The sequence below is a fragment of the Cupressus sempervirens genome, chromosome 8, assembly GCF_028749045.1.
Source record: "Cupressus sempervirens isolate cs-2001-9-10 chromosome 8, ASM2874904v1, whole genome shotgun sequence".
In the NCBI taxonomy this organism is placed as follows: domain Eukaryota; kingdom Viridiplantae; phylum Streptophyta; class Pinopsida; order Cupressales; family Cupressaceae; genus Cupressus; species Cupressus sempervirens.
This window is the reverse complement of record NC_143125.1, coordinates 714,813,367-714,825,131: the sequence shown is the minus strand read 5'-3', so window position 1 is coordinate 714,825,131 and position 11,765 is coordinate 714,813,367. Positions and strand designations below refer to the sequence as shown.

The window sequence follows — 11,765 nt, the reverse complement described above, 5'->3', positions numbered from 1 at the left end:
TATCATTTAATATATCTATATTAATATTAAGTATAATTATAAATATGATCATACCATATTTTTAAAATAAATTTATGTTAATGTATAACAATATATTCGCAATTGGGATTAAGACCCTTCCTCACAAAGCTAAGAATAACAAAGATGAGCTCCTTAATTCCAAAGATAAAATTGTGGAAGTTTCATAGGACTCGGAGAAAGGCTGCTCGACCACTAAAATAGATTGGAACTCGACACTTTGTCCCAATTTTGTTCCCCTCTTTCAATGGATTCTACTATGTACACACCCTCTCTGATGATGGATTTAAGCTACCCTAATGACCCTAGGTTGCCTAGAGATCCCTTGCCTAGTCTAGTTCCATAAAAGAGGATGGAACTATTCATTTAAATACATCAATCTTGCACTCTGCAGAGATTGCTTCATGTTATAATAGGTTGACAAAAGTGGCTAGGTGACTCCTATTTCAGAGGAACATTTTTTGAAGGAAGATTAACATACTGGAAGCCATTATTGAAGAAATGAGAAAACTTGTAGAATGAAAGATTAGTTGCAGGGTTGAGGTCTAGTGGGAAATGGGTTGCGAGTTGGGAGGCAAGCTCAATTGTTGGACAAAAGAATGGAGGAACAAGTGGAGGACATAAAAATAAAGGTACCCCTTGAGGATAAGAATAACAAGGCACTGAAAGCCTTGGTGTCTATTAAAAAGGATAAGACCCGATTGGGTGAGGAACTCAAAAATTTGGCCAATTAAATAATCTAGGCCCAAACTAGGATGGAAGGAGTAATTGGGAGTTTGAAGACTCGCAAATGCCTAGAGGAGTGAGAGGTAAAGAGGAAATCGAAGGAGGAAACTCCAAGAGAAGAGTAAGGACAATATATACTTTTTACGGGTTTAGTGAGTTCAAGTTTTCTTCCCCCAAGTTCTCCTAGCTATACTATCTCAAGGAGTTGTAGAAGTAGGCAACCATTCTATGTTGCTAACTCTTAGTGCTAGTTTTGCTATTTTGTGGTTGCTAGTTTGTGTAATGCAGTCCTTGGTGCTAGTTCCTAGTATAGTCTATTTTGGACCTTCGGGTTATTAATTTTTCTATTCTTTTATGCTCTAGCTGGTGGTAGTTTAGTCCATCAAAACATTCTAGTTAGCTTGGGTTTTGTTTTGACCCAACTTGGTTATGATGTTTGATTTTTAGCTATTTTGATAATAGTTAGTTCTGGTTAGGTAGTTTTCTGTAGGGCCACATCTTATGATCTTTTTGGTCAATTTTCATTCAGAATTATTGTTACTTTTTGTTTATGGGTTTGGGCCCCTCTATTTCAATTAATCATAAAAATATGTTTACAATTAGATAAGTTAGTTTGGAGAAGGAAACACATGAAATAAGATATTTGATAAGCTAAAACAACATGATTTGATCCAAAAGAATTTTGTGATATTGCTATTGGGATTTAACTATGTAGTTTTTTAGTCAAACTTGTCGATTCATATTTCATCAGTAGTGGTTTACACAAATTCATCACTCATGACAATGAACATGACACATAACATACAATATGAATCAATAACTTGGACTCAAAAGCTAAATTATTAAATCATGATAGCAATATCACAAGTTGACTTACTCTAAAAAATATGTCATACTTATCAAAAAGAACATTGTTTAAGTGTGATATTGTAAGGTGTAACAAAATATATTTATGTTTTACATATTGATAGATTGGTGTGTTCTAATATGCTTATATATTTTCTAGAACTGTGATAAATGTAAAATGATAAAAGACATATGAAAGTAATCAACTATATAAAATGTTAAAAACTAAAGTTTTGATAACTTTTTTGATGGATGAGAATGACTTAATATTCTTCATAGAAGGAATGCTTTTAGATTAGAGATCTTATTTACCATTTGGAAAGATAGCAATGCAGTCATTTATGCTCAGAACACACTTGACATTAATGTGGCTATGTACTTGTGGCTCTGCGAGTGGCACACTTCTAGGAGATTTTGGCTCATTGGGGTAATATCCCATGTATGATTGCTCGCATTTCACTAGATTTTGCCTCCAACATCCGTACCCCTCCTCGCAATTATCATAAAGGATGTAGCAATTCCACTCACCGCTCACACACACCTCACTCTCAATAGCACTACTCTCCCAGTGGTGGAAATTTTGGTCGGTGCCACATTTCTAAAGGTTCCCGTGATTGGCACCTCTTAGCCTTGCCTCCCTGGAGGTCTGGTTTGGGGTGGTCCCCAATGGCTCCTCCTGCTACTCCTGCTACTAGTTGGCCATCTACTCACTTGAACCCTAAGTGGGTCTTTCCTCAGCTAGATTTAGCAATTTCTCCTCCCAGGCTTGAGGGAGAGAATGATGAAGATAATTATGCTGCTACATATAATGGTTGGGCTCCCACTAAGCCATCTACTCTCCCCACTTTTTGGTGGGGCTCTAATGACAAGGATCCTCCTTCTTTGGATATAGTTACACTAGAAGCTTGAAGATTTCTTTGTTTCCTATTGTTTTATATAGTTTTTTGATGAATAGCTAATTTCTAGCGAGTGGCTATATGAACTCATGGGGTGATCTTGTATCCCCCAGCCCCTCTTTTTGTGAATATGTAACTTTATTGTATTTTTTTAATATAAGGAAGGGAGTATTCATAATATATATATATATATAGTATGGATTAGAAAAGAAATATTTATATGATGACAATGTAGCCAAAGTCAAATAAAAATCAAAATTTTCTTAGACGATGTACTCAATCAATTGATCTTACAAGATTAGAAACCAATGAGAAGGGAAACCCAAGTCTTTTTATCAAGCTTAACAAAATATGAATTTATTTGTTAGTGAATGGGAGGATGATTAGGACAAAGGATGTGATCTCTCAGGTAGGATAATAATTTTTCTTCAATATATAGTACTATGTAGGCTACGATGTGATATTATATAGTTTGTGATGAAAGAAAGAATATTTCAAGACGTAAGATGATATGATTGAACAATGTTATGAAATATGATATAATTTTCATCTATGTTTTATAATATTTAGAGATAATTATAGCATGGTACTTGATTATTTAAGTCCTATGAAAATGGTTTTCATCTCTCTCTAGGTTGGGTTCTTATTTATTTTCCAAGTTTTCATCATAGTGACTAGCTTATGTACCATTGAAATGATATGTACATATGAATACATTTCTTTTCTTTACTACTTTTTGAATTATTTAAAAATTCATTTGTGATGGAGTTGATCTTTATATAAATAAATAAAAAGTTCTTTACTATTTTTTGAATTATTTAAAAGGTGATTTGTGATGGAGTTGATCTTTAAATGATCACTATTGTGTATTTTGGACTACTTGATACTGCTAGTGTAAGTTACAATATATAGATTTTTAATCTAATCAAAATCCTTTGCACTCATAAAATACATCCTAAGGGACATTTGATATTTGCATTATGGATTAAAGAACCTCCACTATATAGTTTTAAAAAACAAAACTATTTATTCATTCATTTATTTTTATTTTTTTAAAACTCAAAATCTTTTATCAACATAAAAAAATATTATATAATATTATTTTATTAATATTGAAAGAATAATACATGGTAAGAAAAGGTTTAGAACAATGTGAATAAAATTAGAATAATAAGATTAAAAATATACTTAGCAAAACATAAACTTATATTTGTTTGTTCAAAAAAATATTTATAAAAAATGTTAAAATTTATTTTCAAAATATAAATACATATAACTTTCTCTTAAAACTCTCAAATTGATAATCATTCTAAAATAAATACAATAAAAAATGAAATGATTCCCCTAGTTTTATAATATATGCATTGTTATTATAAAACTAATCAAACAACCAAAATAGTTGTACAAATCACTAACTTAAAGCTTTCCATCGATGAAGTCCAACTAAAATAAAATATAGTCTACTTATTTTCTTTTGAGAGAAAGAAAAAGGACTATGAATACTCCTATTTGTAGAAGGCATCAAGTATTCTTCCAGGTGGTATAGAAGGCTTTCTTGCATGCATTACAAATATGTTGTCTAATACAACCATATCTCCAACTTCTCATTTCACATTAGCAGCTTCTTCCTCAGCATTTCAATGATAGGATTCAATGGGCTCTGTGGGGACTATAGATCCATTTCCTAGTATATTGATGAAGAGATAACAATAATAATGTCTATGCTAGCTTCACTATGAGATGGAAAGAAGAAACTAAAGAAAACTATAGAAAGTTATGAGATGAATGATGGAAACATCAAATATGAATAACACTTTATATGTTGCATCCATTCATTTACGGCAAGCACATAGAGATGCTACCCTTTCACCACACATTTGCCACCTCTGTTTGTGGCCAATTCCTACACCCCACCAGAAGCAAAGTATAGTACATTCTTCCTACCTGTTCCTCAACATGTGCTGGTCTATTCACATGAAGATTACACAATTAGGAGACATGATGTCTCAAAATACTTTCTAGGCAGCAGTACAACAACCTGTGCCCTACCTGTAAAGATCTCGTTACAATATATAATTTAAAACATTGGGACTCCACACACGGAGATTAAACAAGAAATTAATAATTAATAATAAAAGTAATTGCAAAAAACCTAAGTTTTTTTAATCTTTTATTTTATTCCACAGGACATGAACAATACCATTCAAATTCTTTCTTAGTCTTCTTCCCACTAGAAAAAAAAAAATCATCCCCCCAACCATCAATTTTGGAGAGAAGATATAGACAATGAAAAATAGTTAAAAACTCTTTTTTGTAACCACCAGACCCATAAAGGTTTTATTCAACCCTTTAGTAAATGATAAAAAATAATAAAATAAGCCTTAAAATTAAAAAAACATTAAAATCTACCCAAAAATAACAAAACATTAAAGTACCCATCATAAATAATACAAAAATATTATTCATGTGCCAAACACCTATAGCTACTCCTATAAATTTTGTCTCAAGTCCTCTTGGAGACCAACTGTTGTAGATCCCCACCTTGCCTTAGAATTTTTGTTTTTGGTAACCAAGTGGCTTCAGAGTCTAGAAGGCCCTTCCACTTGACCAAGTGCTCTATGTGCATTTTGTGTCTTGTCCTAATAGCCTCTTTTCTATTGATGATGTGCCCCATCTGTGGCTTCTCTTTAGAAGGCAATTTTTGAATCCAATCATTTGATTCATGTATTGTTGCTTCTATGCCAACCTCTTCATTTGAACCTTTAGACAATGTGAGATTTGAGGCATTAAATATAGGTGAAATAGCTATATCACCAGGTAATTCTACCTTATATTCATTTTGTCCATATTTCACATGGCCCAATCTTCTTCATCATCAACTTTGTATGACTACCTTGAGGTAGTCAATCTTTGTTCAAGTGTACCATTACTAAGTTTCCAACTTGGAACTGTACATTTTGTCTTTTCAAATTTGCTTTAGCCTCCACCTTAAGGCTATTATTCAGAAAAAAATTTCCTCACATGCTCATGCACTTCCATCATTGTTTCAACAAAGTATTTTGCATGTCCACTCCTTTTCTCCAAACTATCCATATTTCTAAGTTCAAAAACTCCTGATGGATATGTCCCATAAACAATTTCAAATGGACTCATGCCTATGCTGTGATTCACTAATTTGTTTTATGCAAAATTTTCCTAAGATATGATGGCATCCCAACTACCTCCATGTTCTTGTATCAAAAATATCTAAAGCTTTCCCAAGGATCTATCAACCTCATCGGTTTGCCCATCCATTTTAAGATGATAGGCTGAACTAAAAGATAAATTCATGCCCAACTTCTTCCATATGGTCCTCCAAAAGTGACCCACAAACTTGTTGTCCCTGTTAGATAGAATGCTCAATGGCAAACCATGAATACAAACTATTTCGTTAAAGAATAGTCCTGCAATATAACTAGCATCATTAGTGGTTTTACATGGAATAAGGTGAGCCATTTTACTGAATCTATCAACAAACAGAAATATGCTGTCATGACCTATCTTTGTGCTTGGTAATACCATCACAAAATCCATACTCAAACACTCCTATCTATTTGGTATGGGTAAAGGCTGATAAAATCTAGCTTTATCTGATACTCCCTTTTCCCTTTGACATATAGGACAACCTTCCACAAACTTCCTAATGTCTATTTGCATCTTGGGCCAATAATAAAATATTTGTACCAATTCTAATGTCTTGTTGAGTCCAAAATGACCACTGACACTCCCACAATCTTTATCTTTAATGACATTGTCTCGCATAGAACATTTGGAAATACATAATTGGATGCCTTTAAATAGAAGTCCATCTTGCATAATGAATTAAAAAATAATATAATGAAATCTATCTTCCAACTTAGTGAAAACCTCATATGCTTTGCTAAAATCTCCATCATCCACATACATTCCCTTCAATGCATCTACACCTATGTGTTGGAGTTGTACTTCTTGCACTATTAGCACTCTTCTACTAAGTGCATTAGCTACCTTATTGGCTTGTCCCTTCTTGTGCTTGATTGTGAAGGTATAAGCCTACAAACTCTCAACCCATTTCATGTGGCTATGGTTGATTTTTTCCTATCCATTCAAGAAACTAAGGGCATGGTTGTTAGTATACACAATAAACTCCATAGGCAGCATATAGTACCTCAATTTTCTTAATGCCTAGACCATGTCATTCAATTTCAAATCACAAAAAGAATATTTCTTCTTTACCTCATTTAGCTTCTTGCTGAAAAATGCAATGAGTCTACCTTCTTGATTAAGGAAAGCCCCCATTGCAAAGCCAATAGCATCACATTCTATTGTCAGAAATTTATTAAAATCTAGTAAAACAAGAATAGGATACTTAGCTACCTTTTGTTTGAGTTCCTCAAAACTATTATTTGCTACACTATTCCATTCAAACTTTTATTTACCTCCTCCTTTGATGGTGTCTAAAATTGGTGAACAAATGTTTTTGAAGTTCCTTATAAACTTCTTGTAGAATGTGGCAAAACCATGGAAACTTTGAACCTCTCCAAGAGCCCTTGGTGTTGGCCAATTAATGATGGCCTCCACTTTAGATGGATCCATTTTCAAATCTCCCTTGGATATAACAAATCCAAGATACACCAACTCTTGTTTCAATAAGTCACACTTCTCCAAGTTTATCTTCAACTTTTGTTCCTCTAGCCTTTGCAAAACCATTGTCAAATGCTACAAATTCTCTTTGTTATTCTTGCTATACACCAAAATTTCATCAAGGTAGACAACAACAAACTTCCCAATGAAGTCCTGCAAAACTTCATTCATTAGTCACACAAATGTACTAGGAGCATTAGATAAATCAAATGGCATAATCAGCCATTCAAACAACCCATCATTAGTTTTAAAGGTTTTCTTCCATTAATCCCCTCTCATATAATTATTTGATGATACCTACTTTTGAGATCTATTTTAGAAAAATATGAAGCTCCCCCCAAACAATCCAACAAATCTTCTATTCTAGGAATAGGAAATCTATATCTTATAATTATCCTATTAATGGCCCCAAAATCAGTATACAATTGACACTTACCATCCTTCTTTGGAGAAAGAACTGAGGGTATGACACATGGGCTAAGGTTTTTCTTGTCAACCCCTTATCAAGAAACTCTTGTATTTGCCTAGCAATCTCTTCATTCTACTATGGTGTCATCTTATGTGTTGCCTTGTTGGGTAGCATTACTCCAAGAATAAGATCAATTTGGTGACTTATGTCTCTTATCTGTGGCAGAAACTTAGGCATTACCTCAACAATGATGTCCTTGTACTAGTTCAATAACTCTTCAACTTCTTTTGGGCTTGCTATTCTACATTCCTTCTTCCTATCTTCCTTTGGCTTTAGCACCAACACAAAGCCTATTCCATCTTCTTCAAGAGTATTAATGAACTCTTTCTCACCCACCATCAACACACTTGCTCCAACTTGACAACCCCTTTCTCTTCTCCTTTAGAATTCAATTTTTATGTTACTCCATCCTTTTGGAAGCTATACAAATTCTTCTCACCATCATGTTGTGACTTCATGTCAAATTGCCTAGGTCTTCCTAGCAAGAAGTGGCGAGCATCCATGGGCAAGATATCACACAATATTTTATCCTTATATCCCCCTATATTGAACTCTACCCAAGCTTGCTCATTCACAACTTCCCGTTGCCATTTGTTCAACCAACTGATCTTGTATGGACAAGAATGTGGAAGTCTCTCCAACATCAATTTGTTTACAGCCTAAAGTGAGATTATGTTATCTGTGGAACCTAAATCATTTATCACTTTGCACAACTTGCCTTTCACCTTGTGTTTAACTTGAAAAAGTGCCCTCCTTTGAGTGGTATCTTCATTCATCGGTTCCTCAAGAAGTGTCTTCCTTATCATGAGACTTTCTACTTTAGCCTTCGCCATCAACTGAACTTCTAGTGAGTTCATACACACATTTGAATACCTAGCTACTTTTTTTGGTTCCTCCTCTTATTTCTTTTCCTAAGAGTTAACCTATGGAACTCCTTCATATAGGCATTCACATCCATCTCTCATTGCTTCAGGCTTGCAACTTTTTGAACAACTGCACCTCATGATCTGCAAATAGAAATTGTGCCTTGATTTTTTCCTTAACTACTTTCCATGCAGAAATCATACCTTTATTATTTTTTATCCTTTCTCCTTGAATATAATTCCACCATGAGGGAGTAGGTCCTCTCAATTTTCCTTTTGCAAGCCTTACCCTATCATTCTTTGGAATTTCATTCAACTCAAAGTGATTGGTGATTGCTTCAATCCATTCAATCACTTCCTCACTATTGAGACTACCTCCAGATGTATGTAGCCTATCAATAATATCTCCTCTTATTGACTTTAATACATCAACAAATGCCTTTTGATCTGCAAGCAATTATGTTATTGGATCTTGGTGTTATTCTCCTTCTTCATCTCCACTGGCACCTTCTTCCATCTCATTCTCCTTATCCTTGCCACTAGACTCCTTCTTGAACTCCTTCAACTTCTCTCCTAGAAGTTTCTCCATCATCTTTTTAATGGCATCTGGAGTCATACATTTCGGAGGCATGGTGCGAGCCTTAACTTTAGCCTATGATTCTCAAGAAGACCATGTCTCACTTTGATACCAATATGATGAGGAGATAACAAGAATTAAGTCTATACTAGCTTCACTACGAGATGGAAAGAAGTAACTAAAGAAAACTATAAAAATGTCATGAGATGAATGACACAAGCATCAAATATGAATTATGCCTTACAGGTTGCATCCATTCATTTATGAAAAACACATAGAAATGTTGTCCTTTCACCACACATGTGCCACCTGATATGATGTCTCAAAATACTTTCTAGGTGGTAGTTCAACGACCTATGCTCTACTGTAAATATCATGTTACAATATAAAATTTAAAACATTGAGACTCCAAACATAGAGATTACACAAGAAATTAGTAATAATAAAAGTAATTGTAGGAAAACCCGAGTTTTTTTTTAATCTCTTATTTCATTCCACAAGACATGAACAATATCATTCAACTTGTTTCTTAGTCTTCTTCCCACTAGAAAACAAAAAATTTCATCCCCCCAGCCATTGATTTTGTAGAGAAAATGTAAACAATGACCAACAATTAAAAATTGTTTTTGGCAATCACCAGACCCGTTAAGATTTTATTCAATCCTTTACAAAGTAATAACAAAACATTAAAATAAACTCTAAAATAATAAAACATTAAGATAAGTCCTAAAATAACAAAACATTAAAATATGCCCTAAAATAACAAAACATTTAAGTACCCCCATAAACAATATCCTGTGTGTACCCATTAAAGTACCCCCATAAACAATACCAAAATATTATTCCTGTGTGTAGCTGCTCCTGCAACATATATGTCGCACCTTTTCATCTTCAAATCCTATTGGATTGAACCACGCTTTCTTCTCACCGTCCATTTCTCTCAGAGAAAATGGTCCCACCCGAAGGATCATTTGGTTTCCATCCCAAGTCACCTTGTCCACAATTAGCCCAGAGTTTAGTCCCCTAAAAGGAAAGAAATTTATAACGTGTCACATTAAATTTCAACAAAAGCTGCGAAAAAAGTGTGTGAAACATTTATTAAATTTCGATGTATTACCTACCTTTTCTCTGCTTCTTCCTTATCTTTGGTTTTGTAGTGGGTGTGCCAGCCTGAATTGTAATCTTCAAGATTGTCCTCTGCGGAAAGAATTGCTGAAGTAAGCACAGCATCTTTTCTAATCTTCCTTACTCGGTCTGGATATTTCTTTTGCATTCTTTCTGTAATTTTATAGCTCAATAAAATGGCAGTTTCACCTCCATATGGAGGTGCAATCTCACGAAAGAATGCTATTCCATTTGGACAATCCTTAAACTGCCCCAACGAAAGAATAAAAATTATATTAAAAATATACACTTCTCTAGTTTTCCACTATGTGAATATTACATGATTTTAATTTTTAAAACACGCCATACGACTTGATTAAGAGATATTTTGGAATGATATCGTAAAACTACTAATCGCTTTCATATGGAGATTGCCTTGGATGACTTCGTATGTTTTTTATTCAACATTTCAGAACATATTCGATGATCTATTTTCACTGAGACAATGAATCAATAGATGTGATACAAAGAATATAAATGTAAACTTATGGACCATAAATTTCAAATCGATCTTCAAATTATACTGTAGTGGTTACAGGAAAACATATTCCAACTACCCATTACATATAGAAACCAAGGACAATATTCTATAAGTCCGCAATGTGAATATTGCATTATTACAATCTTCAACATAAGCATTTACTTAATAAAGAGAATTTTCATAATGATTTTAACGAGGATTGTTTCTGAATTCATACTGGTAGACTTTTGTATTCAACAATTCATATTACTATATGTGCTACAAGATATCAAATGTAAATCTGTACATGATAAATCTTAAATTGGTTCTTATATTCTACAAACTGTGAAAAACATAAACCGACTACCGATTACATATAAAAGATAAGAAGTACTTCTAGTTTTTGTGGTAACTTACTGCAATCATCTCATGGTGGAATTTGATGGATTTATGTAGAGGAGCTTCATTGGCAGTAAAAACTCTTCCCTCAATCCTTGTTCTTGAAGCTGCCCCAATATAAAAGCTTCCATAACTTTATTGAAATTTGTTGCAGTTTTGAGGTGAAATCGTCTGAAAACCAATGCTCCCACCTTGTTAAGCAGATTGTTGACCCACTCTCTGTTGTTTTAAATGGTGTGGAGAAACGATTGCAAGGTGTTAAGTTCCTATTGTCATCTTGGGGCAGGAGAACCATGGGAAAGAGGAGCCGATTTTCATAAATAACTTTCTGTCGGTCGATTTGCCCTTGTTGGAAAGCGGAATCCTGCGTCTTCACCATTTTCTAAAATACCTTAAGCAATAACGAACGCACCTGTGTGTAGCTACATAAGAAATTATGTATCAGGGAGAATAGTGTATCATGTGTTGGATTTATTAAATTATTTCCATAAGTAGTTGTTGTAGGGGAAAATGAGCCACTATCAATTTTTACTGTATCAGAATGTATCCAGAAAATCTGAGTCAACAAATTGAGTCATTTTATATTTTAGCTCTTTCATTTGGTATCAGAGCCGATTGATTGATGGGGAGAAGAGTTCTTTTAATGGATTTTGGATGGCCTAACCCTAACTTTTGTAGATGAGAT

At 33.8% G+C, this 11,765-nt stretch overlaps 1 pseudogene; it reads right to left on the bottom strand.

Moving 5' to 3' along the window:
• Positions 1-3,991: 3,991 nt before the first annotated feature.
• Positions 3,992-11,459, bottom strand: LOC149544433 (clavaminate synthase-like protein At3g21360; annotated as a pseudogene).
• Between the last annotated feature and the right edge of the window lie 306 nt (positions 11,460-11,765).